The 14,904-nt window shown below is 38.0% G+C and overlaps 1 pseudogene; it reads right to left on the bottom strand.

Moving 5' to 3' along the window:
* Positions 1–8,273: 8,273 nt before the first annotated feature.
* Positions 8,274–14,472, bottom strand: LOC149264798 (protease Do-like 9 pseudogene; annotated as a pseudogene).
* Positions 14,473–14,904: the final 432 nt, after the last annotated feature.

Genomic DNA, 14,904 nt, shown 5'->3' with positions numbered 1-14,904 from the left:
AAAGTGTCATGTTCAAGAGCGACCTGCTACCATCAAAGTTTTCTTGATTTTTCCCAATTTTTCCCCAGTCATTGCTTACCAGTACCTCTTTATTTTTGTCAAGCTTGAGGAGGATAACATATGCTTGTTCTATAACCTGCCCTTCGGCAAGCCCATTGCTATGTTTTAACGAGCTTAGCGATAGTGAAACTCGTTCTCGTCTAAAGACAAGTTTGTCGCTATTTAATAATTTTAACGAGTCTAACGACAAGGATAACTCGGTCCTTTTCATTTTTAGAGAGTCTGAAAAGGTACATAAAGTTAACTGCAAAATTCCTTTTTCGTCATCTAATCCCTTAAGTCCGAAAAAGTATAAAACGATACATAAGGGATGAGTTTTCGATAATTTTAACGAGCCGAATAAAACAAGCGCTCGACCTTTTTGTGCAATAGTCCCTCAGGTCCAAAAAGATTAAAATCTAGAGGAGGGATAGCTCTTCCTGTCCTTTAACAAGCTGGAAGGCCAAAACTCGGCAATCTTTTCATATTTTACGAGTCAATTGAAAAGAGCTTAAAGAAGACTCGTCTTTTGAGGAACGAGTGATAAACAGGGATAGCAACTGATTCCAGGTACAGGTTGGAATTTTCCAATCACGGCAGTGTCACAAGGATGGCTAGGTGAAATCACTCTTTGCAGCTGTTCCTCAAAATGGGTAAACAATCATATGGAGGTGAACGATCGGCCAAATGAAAAGTGGAGGTGGCAGGTGCAAACACGACCAAGGCTTTAACGGCTGATAAAATTACATTCACAGTGGTTATTTACCGGGATAGGTTCATTTTTTAGTTAAAAATGAGCTTAAACACTGGAGGAAACTTTGCTCACTGCTTATATTTATTTTTTAACGAGCATGAAGACCACGTTAAAACTGCTCGAATCTTGCGTTTATTTTTTTAACGAGCATGAACTTTATGCTAAAACTGCTCGATTACCCAGTCATTTGATAAGAGTCTCTCATCAAGATTCTATTTTTTATGGAGCTTCATCTCACTAAGCTTTGCTCCCCATCCTTTCTTTATGAAAGTTCGGAAACGGCTAATCCTATGAGTTTAAAGGGTTAGACCTACATGTTTAAAGGGAGGACCTAAAAATTTAAAAAATAAATAGTCGCCCCTTGCTTGCACTCCAAAAGGTTTGCATGCCCCCAGGTATAAAACAGAGTTTCAAGGTTACCTCTACTTACCCTCCGCCAAAACATTTGTTTTAATCGAGAGAGGCTTACCTCTTTCAGGTTACCCAAAGATTGTCTCGTTAATCTTTCAAACAAAACACTTCCTTGGCAATGTCTACCGAAATAGACAGAGGTGAGTGACGACCCCCGCCTCCTCACATAACTTTGACAAAAGAATCTTATTCCAGAACAACCCCTCTTCCAAATAACGGACGGGGTACGGACTAGTCATATTCTCCCGCGGAAACCTACCCTATACCCAAAGTTCTCCTGCCGAAACAGGCCAGGACGCATGCCCCCTGGGTTCCAGTCATATCCTCCCGGATTACTCGCACTCATCAGGAGGACGGACCGTGGGTTGAGAAACTTCTTGCATGAATAGACCATTTAGGGATGGTACATGACTATTTGCGATGTGTGATCCGGGAAACGAAAGTTTATCTACGAGCTTGACCATTCTTCCTTCATGCGGAAAACACATTACTCTAAAGAGTGAGGAGACTACAGCTCCCATGCAATATATATAGTCTCGTCCAAGGAGTAGGTTATAATCCAAGTGTCCTTGAACGACCATCACGTTCATTTGAACGGTCTTCCCTTTCAATGTTATAGGCACATTGGGGAGGATCCCTAAAGGTCGACTGGTTCCTTTATCAAAACCTGATAGATTTCTCATCTCAGGTAAAAGCGCTGGCGAACCAAGCGCTTTCCAAGCAATAGAGGAAAGGATACTCACAGATGCCCCTTCATCAATGATAATGTCAGCCATTACCATTCTGTATATTTGACAAATAATTCTGAATGGTATACTGGCTGGCAACCGGGGTCTGCCTAGTTGGTTCCAATCAAAGGACACAACCAGGTTGCTTGGTGGTGGGACTGAATATACGACCGGATATCGCTCCGATGAACTTCCTTCCTGCGATAAAGGAATGGTGGCATTTCCCCCTTGATCATCAGAGTCGGTGCTGATGAAGAGAATCTGGACGGTGTCGTCTTTATTCTCCTCTGTGATGGTGTCATTCGAAGATGGAGCCTCTGAAGGAAAAACCGGGTCAACTGCCGTATCAACCTTTTGAATTTCGTCAGGCACGGATCCAGATGATTCTTCTTCAATGACAGGTGCTTCGGCTGACCACTTAAGTGGCTCGGCCGGATTCTCAACTAGTGAGGGACTTGGCAGGAGTCTTTGATATCCAGGAGGGAGATGCGCTCATAAAATTGGGCGATCTTCCAGAACTCTTTTTTCCTCGTCTAAGAAGGGACAACGGTGGATGGCGTGATCGCCTTCACACAGTCTGTAGGGAAATTTAGCTCTCCCATTCTGTCCTGGAGCTTCACTCCCACTAGTTGACGGTGAGCAGTCAACATGGCTATCAGAGGTCGATGCTACCGAATTGTGCAAACGGGGGACCAGTCCCTTAGTATCCGCGGGATACAGGGACAATCTCTACGGAAGTGGTCTCCCCTGCAGATGACGCATGGCGATTTAGGTCTTACGAGTGCGATGTGTGGATTTTTGTTAGATGACATTTGTTTGCCCCCAGTCGCCTTAGGCTCCTTCTTCTTCTTCTCCTTCTTCTTCTTCTCCTTCTTCTCCTTAGGAACCTGGTTTTTAATTCGACCAGTCCCTTCAAGCGAAGAGGAAGGAGGGGAGGAAGATGAAGTTGAAGGCTGGGAGGCAACTCTTGTCTGATCTAACTGTTGACTCGACTGTTCAGGAATGGTGGTATTCTGAACGACATTGGTTGAAAAGAGCCAAACTGGTAGGCCAATTGTCAGTCCTGGAAGCGACAATGTGGCCATGTGGGGTGCACCAACATCTCCCCAAGAGGAGAAGGGACTAGGATTCCCACCAAGGGGAACTCCTTGGTTGGTGTGCTCCATCTTTTCAACCTAAAGATCAACGCAGGAATTAAAGGGTGATTGTTCCGTTTAAAATAAATTGTTAACGACGCTTTTAGACACAACTTGCTTTTTCAGTTTTAAAGAGTCGAGAAAAAGCTAAAGATGACTCTAGTCTCCTTCGATGTTTTAACGAGCTCGAAGTGACAAATGCTCGGATGGACTTTTTCTGTTATAGAGTATGAAAAAGGCCAAAAGAAACTGCTCTGGAGATCTAGGCAGAGGGTGTGCCAAACTTTTTGCAAAACCACAGAGTACTTTTTACGGTACGGGTGGTCGATCTTCGTGAATGCTGTGTTCACTGCATTGCGATCAATAGGGCGGCCGACACGGCTTCCTAAGGATAAAAGATATATGCCTATAGGGGTCTCCCAATATATACGCGACGGTACGCGGGAGCACAATCCGTACTAGCGCTATCATCTCTCAGGAGGAATCACCCACCTTCTTCGAGATCGACAGTCACTAGGCTTAACGACGCCGGAACACGTCTCTAGCCTAGACCTCTATGTTGTGCGTTATGTTACAAAGCGTTGTTAGGTTCATTCAGTTTATTTTAGGTTGATCTTTTTAAAGTTTGCCTTTCAAGGTTCACCACGAGATGTATGATACAAATTCCTAAATGCAGTCTAAGATGATAAGCAAGCTTTATTATCTTTTCAACTTTGAAAATCCTAGCTACTAAGGGAAAAGAATAACACTATCTTTTCTCAAAGAGCAATCAGCACACTCTAATGCACTTTCCCTAAATCCAACATGCAAACTATCAAATGCAAAATGCACAATGCAGGTGTTTGTTTTCCACTTTCTTAGTATAAATGCCTACAAAGAAAGCTTTTTGCACAATTTTGAATTTGCTTTTAAGATGATCAATACAAACAAGTTCACTTTCTTCGAAATCAACAAGGGTAGAAGAGATTACAATCACTTTGCAATTTTCGAAATAAAGACTTGTTTTGACACTTTGAAAGAGACAAATTCAAACCAATAAGCAAAAGTAAAACTATAATCAATCTGAAAAACAGCCAATGAACTCTCTTCTAAGATCACTATCAATCAGATCTGAATCAAAGGCTACAGAATGACTACTTTACTCATGCAAAGGAAGACTGTAAATGACGCCACAAACACATAAAAACATTCACAATCTTTTTGTACAAAAAAAAAGAGGCGGAATCTAAGCAAAGAAAAGGTTTATCAGACTGGTGCCTATGCTGGTTAAAGGCTGCAAAAATAGAGATCAAAACAGGGCAACAGAGGACAAAGAACCCCAGCTGCACAAGGCTAAACTGGTTCAGCGCAACCTCAACACTGAGGACTTGACATTCAGTGTAGGTAGCCCCTTCGGGACCTGCGTTGAAATGCAGACTGCCTTCACAGCAGTTGCGCTGAAAGAGAAACTCTCGTTTCCCTTGGGTTCTGGGTCATAAAATGCTCAAAAATCAATTGTTTCAGGCCAAATCAGAAACACGAGCAAGGTATAAACAAAGGGATACTTTGATAGGGTACTAAGGACTATCACAAGGATCATCAAATCATTTGTGGATTTAGTTTAGATCATAGACAAGTCCAACAACTGGATCAAAGCAACAACTTTCTACTTTGCATCCGGGAAAGATGCAGTTCAATAGTTGCTGTCAAGTCTATGAAGTAAACAAATGACGGAAACACAAATGAAATGAATAAACAAGTTCTTCCCCAGTGGAGTCGCCAATTTGTTGTGGGGAAAAATGCCTATGCAGGACGATCCTATCCACCTAAGGTGTGACAGCGCCTTAGCAACAAACGAATATAACTATCATGATTTCTTCCTTTATGAAATGTGAAAGAGGGGACATTGGTAGACTTACCGTTGTCTTCCAGTTGTCCCTCAATCTAGATCCTCTTCTCTTTGTGTGTCCACAGCTACTTGTCTCCTCGCTTGCTCAAGAGAACAGCTACTTGAATCCCACGAGATCACAAGAGAACAAATACCTATGACAAGAGAATAGCTACTTGCGACAAGAGAAGAACACAATACAAAGGCAAATATACATATTCATAAATGATTCAGGATTAGAAGCAAATCATATATACTAATGCAATCATACAAAATACACCAGCATATAGGAAAGAATCAAGTTAGCTGTATTGATAAGTAACAGGGTTCAGGAAGAGATACAACCCATAGGGATCCAATCCAGCATCTCCTTCCCAGCAGAATGGAATTCCTTCTTCAGCTCCCTTCAAAGCATTAAGCACCCAATGTTTCCAGCCACAAACCAACAACAATTCTTTGCAATCACCAAATTCCAGCATCCAGATCTCATGTAGGAGAGATCTATATATAGATGTTTTGGAGAGAGGATGAGTCAGCTTGAGATCTGACTAGTGTCCTCTCCCTCTCTCAGTTCTTGAGTCCACTTGGAGGTTCTTACTTCCACTTGGAGATTTGGAACCTCTTACTCATCACCAGTTGAATTCCTTGATGCAAGTGTCATTTTGGAAGCTTCCTGGGCATTGACACCTTGAGGAATGACTCTGCCACATGTCCAAACTCGCTCAGCGCAGGTAGCTAGTGTTGGAGTTGATATTCAACGCAGGTAGCCAGTGTAGCAGTTGACATTCAGCGTAGATGCTCAGTGGAGCAGTTGACATGATCCAGAATTGGCTTGTTTTTGAGTGTTTTCAGGTGGAGAACTTCTGTGAATTGCTGTGGTTAGTTAGCCTTGTTCCTATAGGGGGAGGAACAACATGTTTAGGGACTTTGGATCCCTTAGTTTATGGACATTTCATGCTCAATGTTGTAAGGCACAAAAATGTCTATAACACTCTTGTGTGTTGTAACATACATAAAACACATGGGAGTTGGAGCTTCCTTGCAGTTGCATCTTGCAGAAAATTGAGGTAACAACTTCTTGTCGGTTGGAGCCTCCAAAAGATCAGATGTAATAATGAGTAGGAGCTTGCCTTTGCATCAAAATTGTTAACACTCAGTAAACCCCTTTAGTCTGAGGAAATGGCCATAGAGGTAACCACAAGATGACTTTGGACTAGAAACTAGTCCTTTCTAGCCAAAGGGGTTTCCCTCACTCAAATCTAAAGACAGAGGACTCTAAAGATCATAATTTGACAGAGACCAGATCGAAAGAAGATTTGTAAAGTTTAGTGGAATCTTGGTGGAGGAATATAGGAAATTAGTGCATGTGACCATAATATTATTAACTCATTATACTAGTGCATGTATCAAACAACTACTGAGACAAAGGCTTTTCAAGTACATACTTCGAATTGATAATAATTGCAGTAAATTGGGAAATAAAACATATAAAAACACTCATTCACATGTAATAGAGCATATGAGAATTATGTCTACTAATTTTATGATTGAGTACTTAGAAGAACGAGATAAACATAAGCATAATACATTTCATTTCATATGAAATAGTAAAACATAGTTGTACTAGAGCATGCATGATGAATCATAGAAAAGTTGTTCCATTGCACCTTTCAAAAATAGACAGAATAAAAATCAGTTAAAAGCTAGTACACAAGAGAAACATAGATTTGAAATAAGGTACCACAAGAATCTCTAAATGATAACTGGAAAAGTTTTGCACTGAGTATTTTATTTATTGAAAATAGATCACACCACACACAGTTATGCTCCAATCAGTTCACCAAACAACCAACCCCTTCTACCTTGTATTACATGGAAATAAATAAGTTTACATCCTCAAAAATTCCATGACCAAGTTCAATGCATGAGTTATCCATTGCATGGATCGAGCCAACCATAAAACATAAACTAATTGTTTTTTATCAATAGTAAATAAGTAAATCTTAAAAGTATCCCTTTTTTTAAGTGAAAAATACAAAAAAATTGATTTAACTCTATCTTCTTATCCTATCTAGATAACAATTCTAATCTAGGAACACATTATCATGACATTGAATATTTTCTTAGCAGCTCCCATTGTCATGCCTTTTGTAATGCCCTACTTACTCTTATCATGCAAATTTTACTAGTGTTTAAATTTCCTTAAAATATTGACTTATAATTATCAAGAAATATTAGTACATACCTACATTGGTGAAGCTATAAATTTATTATTGATATAAATTTTGTTATTATTCAATTCCCAACTTACCTCCTCAAATTTAAATTTTGATAGGATATGACCTCCTTCCATTTATTCCAATTTAAATATCCATATCCCCAAAATGTCTTCTCAAATTTACTTGGGAGAAGGCATGGTCCTCTCCAATTAATTACCAAATTATATATTCCTATATGATCCCCAAAATGTCCTCTCAAATTTACTTGGCAGAAGGCATGGTCCTCTCCAATTAATTACCAAATTATATATTCATATCTCATCCCAAAAATGTCCTCTCAAATTTACTTGGGAGAAGATAAGTCAAATGTAAGGATGAGGGGGTAGTTATGACATTAATCATAAGTGGTTGAGGTGGAGAAGAGAAGGGGGCATAAAAGGGGAAGGATGATAGGAAGAGAGGGGATCCTTGGTATTGGTTTTGATTTGGTTTTGTTTTGGAGGATCTTGTTTTGGAGGAGGGATGTGGAGAAAGAGGAGGGAGGTCAAACTTGGATCTAGAGAGTGTTTGTTAAATTTTGACACACTACATCTAGTTGGACTTGGGCTTAGAGGGCTAGGGAACCTATGGACGTTCACTGGGCTAGGGATTACTTCCTAGTTGGCTAGGAGACAAATCCAGTTGGGTAGTCAAGAGGAGAATGGAGCTCAGGAGCATCTCAACTAAGCTATTGGAATAGGTATTATCCGTCATTTATTTTAGTTTTGTAAATTGTTACAAGTTATACATGTTGTAGATTAAATTAGTTTATGTTATGCTTATGATTTTTTATAAACTTGAAATTTTCCTTATGAAAATTAGAGAAATTTATTTGAATGAGTGTAGTAGCAGTTAGAGGACCTATAGTTGGGTCCTCTCACGTGGTATCAGAGCTTAGGTTCAAAATCTGGACCTTGACGCTTGTTACTTTATCGAAGGTCATAGCCAAAACCAAAGAGAGTAGTACCCTCTTGATATCCCCAACCTAACATCTTTCCTATCATGTCGTGGAAGTAGTAAAAAGTATTCATTTGAATAACCAGATTAGAATGTAAGGAACATCACCTTTGGAAAATTGATTCATCTTTTCAAATCATTAGACATAGTTGAAGCTATGCAATGTGTTGCAAGAATATCAGGAGTTGCTTCCTTCAATTTTTTTGTTGTTGCCAAAACAACAATCTATTGATTCTCCAGGTCATATCTCAGAAAGTCATCCTCACAGTTTTCCACCATGTCTGCAAGATGCCTGAGATTTTTACATGCACTCCATTGGAAGCCAGGACCTATGTATTTACAATATACTCACAACCAATATTTATATCTATAACCAGGACTCAAGAAATCACCACCAACCATTCATATTTTGTTCGTGCCATAGAAAGTAGTAGCTTGTCCAACAGTTTTACTAGAATGTCGTAGTCATAATCCTTTGCATATTCAAAATGAAGGTATGGCACAGACAAAGCTGAAAATACAAATCTAGCTATGATGTAATAAGATGGAGCCTTCCCCTTTATATGTGCAAGAACTAGGCATTTGTGAGTAGAAAGCTCGATATCAAATTCATGATACTCAAAATCACATATAATTTTGACGTTGGCATGCTCTCCTGTGTACTTCTTTGAAAACATGTAGCTAAAACCTATGCGCTCACCACACCTGAAAGGAACAATTCCATCATTAGCAATATCAATTCCATCAAAACTGAGAAGAATATCTTACGATGTCAAGAATTTTGCTACTAGAGTTGTTGGTTCTACCTTTCCCACATCATTTCTTCTTTACAGAGTTCTTGAATTGTGGCCTCGGTAGCTTCCAAGGAACCTTTTGAATGGTCATCGCCTCTCATAAAAGTTGTCAGATGCATGCCCCTGTTAACATTTTCTATGCTCCCTTGAGAACCTTGAGTTGATCACTCCTGTAACTATTTTGCGGGTTAACCATTACACCAATACCCATTCCATTGAAAGATGAAGGGCTTGATTTAGACGAATTCTGGCCATTTCCTCTCCTATTTGTTACACTGCCATCTCGAGAGCTAGTTGAATCTTGTTGTCCGGGTAAGCTATTTTCTATACTACTTCCAAATGATAAAAACTTTGTCGAGGTTGAGCTATGTCATGAGGTTGCAGGTGAAGAAGCTCCATCCTTAGTTTGTTGAAAACTATAACCCAAGTGACTTCCAGATGAGGATCCAACACTCCCAGCGAGTATAAGATCAGAACCTTCATATCTCTTATTGATATCATTTGAAACAGAATTTTGATCATCCTATTCAATGGCACCTTCTTTACATCATTCAAACTTTCTAGATCCTGCTCTTCGATTAAGGCACTGAATTTTGACACTCACAATAGTTCCATGATTGCACTTCTTCAGTGGCAGAGCAATGGAAACTGGAAAATTTGAACTCAAATAGTCACCCAAGTTTATTGTAGCTTCTCTAAGAATGCCTGAGCGAGAAGATCTCATTGAAACAACAAACTTGAACAATTTTTCCTCGAGACCTTTTGATGCATCATCTTGCAAAAAGTGCACAGTTTCTGACACAGCTTCGGATCACTGGCAACTCCCACTTCGAACTAGAGCCTTGTTAGTTCTTGCAACTACTTTTCCAGTTTCCACAGATATTATAGAAACGACAAGCTTATCCCAGCCAACAGGTACCTGTTGGAGCTGTTGGTTCTAGCCTTCCTACATGAATACCTTTCTAGTTAGACAACATTCCCATTGCAATATGCAAATCAGGATTCTCCATTTTCTGCTATTCTATTCCATGCATGGGAAATTTTGTCTAGTCTCCCGAGCGTTCATAATTTGTGATAAAGTGTGTAATAACCGGAGTTGGTATAACATATCCAATAATTTCTGCATCTTCATGTTTAAGTGATTGAAATGCAATTCCCACACACTAGCCCTTGTCATTGAAAGCAGGTTCCCTAGAATTTCCTGAATTTATAGTAGCATCAATATGGTCTCCAAGAATAATCAGATCAGGGTCCACAATGTCATAAGAATATAGTCCAAATCTATCTTCCGGGACTTCAATCTTTGTTTTTGGATCCAAGGACATAGTTTTTCCAGTACTAGGATCATAAAGGGACCAAAGCTTTGTTCGAAATTCATGATCGGCAGCAAAAAAAAATGACCACATGGTAATGTCATCATGCCATAGAACGCTACATTCATCACAAAGAAAACGAGAACATTTTTCATGAGTTCTCTTTGCAAGTAAACTGCAACAAAAGAAGGCATATGTTGATTTGGGGAAACTTATGCCTCTTGTTTATGATAAATGGACTTATATTTTTTGGGTAAATCTCTTTAGTTGCGTGCATTGCATTAATGCCAGTCTTGTTAGTTGCGTGTGATGCATTAATGCCAGTCTTGTTGGCTTCAGTTATAGATAGACATCATTAGTATAATTTTTCCATTCAATTAACTACATGAGTAATAGGACTTGTACTCAATGCATCTTATAAAGTAAAAATCTGCACTTTAAAGTCCAATGTAGAACAACACTTTAGTTTTATAATTTACTTTGTCTAAAAAGTCTATTGAAAATGAAGATATTATGGACAATTCTGATTGGTGAGAACTTCATATAAACAATCCAATAATTATAATAGCAACATTTTGGCTAGATTTGAAGTTTCTTGTGACTTCAAAGTTAATATTTACATCAACTGCAGAGACTACTAGCTAGATTCTCTAGTCTGCAAGATTGTTTTTAAATAAGGGTGAAAACTGGCCAAACAATAGTGTACAACATCCAACATCTATGAGAATTCCTGAAAAAGATGGGAGTAAAAATAAAAATAAAAAAATTAACCCACATGATACATATCTCCATACACATGCACCCCTAGCGAGAGTTTGAAATGTTGACCAAAGACATAGAGACATACTTGCACCATGGATTAAAATAATTTTTAGAATTTGGCAATAAATTATAGTAGACAAATGTACAGTTGATTGTTAAATTGTTACAAGTATCTAGGTTAAGTTTCAGGCATCACGCAACAGCTCAGCAGGTCATTCCAGTTCTATTTTCACTTGGAATGATACAAAAGGTAGCCAAATCATTCTCTCTTGCCAACATCCACAAAATAATTTCACTGTGTAGACTAAATTTATGTAGCATGGTCACTCATTTGTCCTTTTAGAAGCTTATGCTAATCTTCCAATACCAAGTCAAACGGTCTTAAGGCACATTTATGTATCAATCTATGAACCTTTCAGAACATGTTGTAGTTCCACCTCTGCAAGGATCATGTACACATTATATAAGAGAAAAAAAAAACATAAGCCATGTGAAGTGAATACAATCCAAGTTTCTTCAACTTCATTTATTGTTCTCTACCATATGAAAGAGGAGAGAAAAAAAATTATCCAAGGGAAGGAACTAGATGACATTCTGAAAAATGACCTTCTCAACCAAACTAAACTATAATGTTAGTTAAGGTTGCATATATCTGTCACATTTTGGTATCTTGTACATCAACCAATATTTAAACGAATATTTCCATTAGTGCATTAGAATAAGAGATTCACTTGATTTGTATTTTTTTCTTCAGAACGAAATTTGCATGAGTAAACCGGGGCATGTGGAAATCATCTGCTGTTAAAATAACATCAGAAATAAATGCCCATCTACACCATACTAATCAAACATATGATCATTTGGGCGAGAAAACAAATATGAGAAAAGAAAAAGGACCTTAAGAAACTGTGAATCATGGCTCAAATGACCAATGTATTTTGGATACTAGATCCACTGTATTACTTGAACAAAGCTGCCAACATAGTTACCATGAAAACTCTTGAGATTTGAAGCTTTGATAAAATAACTTGAATCGATTGTAAGCAATGGATTCGTTGGTCTAATGTATGCTGAATGCTGGATCCATTTTATCACTCCAAAACTGATTTTCCAACTTAGCTACATTGTGCTACAAATGCCTATGATTTGATAGTTTGAAATAAAAGACTTGAAGCAACTATATCCCATTGCTCAGCTGGCCATTCTATGTTGTTTGTTGAATCCATAAATCACCAACTTAGTGACCCTATTGCAAACGTCCTTGATTTAATTTTTTGAAGAAGACTACTCTTATGCTGCTGGGGAGTTTCTAATGAATAGCGAGGAGGCTCCCATATTGTCACCCGACTAAGAAACAATGTTCTGATTTCACACTCAATGTCAAAATAAATTTTCCCATTGCATCATATCACTTACAATTTCAAGTGAATGCGTAGATCATAATATTATATGTGCTTTATCCACTGAACAAACCAAGAATTCACCACAACTGCTAAGCTCCATGCAAATAATACGACCATTTGTTTCAGAAGTTGCAAGAAGTTTCCTATTGATTGAGTAAAGAAGCAGATTCAAATCATCATTAGAATATAATACAAGTCGACCATGTCGTGATACTACCATCTTGGATAGTGCACTTCCATTTGGATGTGTTGGAATTTGACAACTAATTGTAAATATGTGTAAAATTGTATTTACTGCCAAGTTGGTTTTATAACGAAACAACTGTTATGTAACGGAGGAGCCTCCTATAAAATGATGAATGCTTAAAATATTGTAATAAGGAGAATCATTGTTGGTTTAATAGAAAATCCAATCCCTTTCCCCGTGGATGTTTCCATCACACCTTGTCAAGGTTTTACGACGTAAAAATCTTGTGTTTTTTTTACCTGAGTCTTATATTCAGTTTCATCTATATAATTCTTGGTTCTTGGTGAATTTGCTGCTTGGGCCAACAATTGGTATTGGAGCCAAGTTGAATTGAGGAGACATCGTGAATATTGGGAGCCCAAGCTCTCGAAGAGCATAAGAAAAGGTGAAAGCGTTGTGGCTGGGTCATTTCTGTGAAAGAAGGGGAGATGATGCATAAGAAAAGACGAAAGCAACCCTCAAATACACTACGGCTGGGCTATTTATGTGTGAAGAAGGGGATATGTTGCATAAGAAAAGGTGAAAGTGTTTGGTAGAAATATGATGAAAGACGTCGTCGTTTCACTGCCTGACAGAGCAGATTACACCATAGCCCGTGTTCCACCTTTTTTTTGTTGAAGAGGGATTTCCGCTGAATGTGAGGGAGAAAACTGCATAGAGGCTGATTAATCTGATTATCTAGCCCATTGTTTTTTTAGAGGCTTCTGCCGAAAAAATCAAAGGTCCAATGCAGAGGAGAAAGAAACATCAGAGGCATTTTTATAAAAAAAAAATGAATTCTGGTTTTTTTTGTTTGGAGTGGATAGATTGGAAAACTGTGAGTTGAAGAAAACAAATCAGTTTCTTTTTTAACTATGTTGAGCATATGATTTGAAGTTTTTAAAAAATAAGTACATAAATTTCTATGTATTCGAGGCAGTCTTAGGATTTTTGAAATATTTTAAGAAAAGGGCTCATTGAAAAAAAAGGTTTTTTTTGTCAAGGAAACATAAATTAAAGGGAATTCTTCCAGAAAACTATTGTAGATTTTTTTTCTTTTTCTTTTATTTATTTTTTAGTCAATTTGAAAAATTATTTTAATTAAGGAACAAAATTTTGAAATTGATTTTGTGGATAGAAAAATTGGAAAACCCTTGTTGGAAGAAGACAAACCAATTTTATTGTTAAGAAACCCTAGTTCGCAGACTGAAACCTAGGAGGAAAGAAATGGCCAAGATGATGAATGCAAAGTTTGAGGTGGAGAAATTCACCGGAAATAACAAATTTTCTCTATGGAAACTGAAGTTAGGGATTTTTTGGTGCAACGGGTGTTGTACAAAGCTCTAGACGAGGCAAAGGAGAAAACTGCTAGCATGACAGATTCAAATTGGGAGGACTTGGATGCCCGAGCTCTCAGTACCATCAGGTTATGCCTGGCGGATGAAGTTGTCTTCAACATTGTTGAAGAGACTACAATTGTAGGTTTATGGGAAAAACTAGAAAAGCTATATATGAAAAAGTTGTTAAACAATAGAATTTATTTGAAAAGGCAATTGTACAGTGTTCGGATGAAGGAGGGTAGAAAAGTTGCAGAACATTTAAATATTTTTAATACACTTATATGACAAATATGGAAGTTAAAATTTAGGAAGAAGACAAAGCTATAACGTCGTTGTGTTCTTTGCCTGAGTCGTGGGACCACTTCGTAACTTCAATTAGTTTGAGCACTGCTGATTCTTTGAAATTTAAATTAGTTGTGGGAGCTCTCTTATCTGAAGAAGTATGGAGGAAATCCAGTATCGAGACAATTTCACCAGAAGCCATGATAGCCAGAGGACGGTCAAAGGAGAGAGGAGAAAAAGCAAGGGGGTCTTCCAAATCAAAATCAAAGGGAAAGAAGTGTAAGGAAAAATGTTGACACTGCAATAAAATTGGACACCTCAAGAAAGACTATTGGAAATGAAAAGAGTCTGATAATCCAAATAAGGAATCAAATCAGGTTGATTCAGGTATGATAGGTGAAGTTTTATCTGCTGAAGAATTATGTATGATAGATGAAAGTTGACCTGTGTGTAATGTCTCTCAGGATTTTGAAAGTTGGCTATTAGACTCTAGTGCTTCTCATCACATGTGTCCATATAGAAATTGATTTACTTCATATGAAGATGTAAATGGTAGTTCTATGTTTATGGGTAATAATGTATCATGTCAGACTGTCGGGAAGGGAAATATTAGGATTAAAATGTATGATAACAC

This window comes from Pinus tabuliformis, chromosome 6 (assembly GCF_031772625.1).
Source record: "Pinus tabuliformis cultivar Carrire ecotype Pingquan chromosome 6, CPIR1, whole genome shotgun sequence".
Taxonomy (NCBI): Eukaryota; Viridiplantae; Streptophyta; class Pinopsida; order Pinales; family Pinaceae; genus Pinus; species Pinus tabuliformis.
This window is presented reverse-complemented; position numbering and strand designations above follow the sequence as displayed.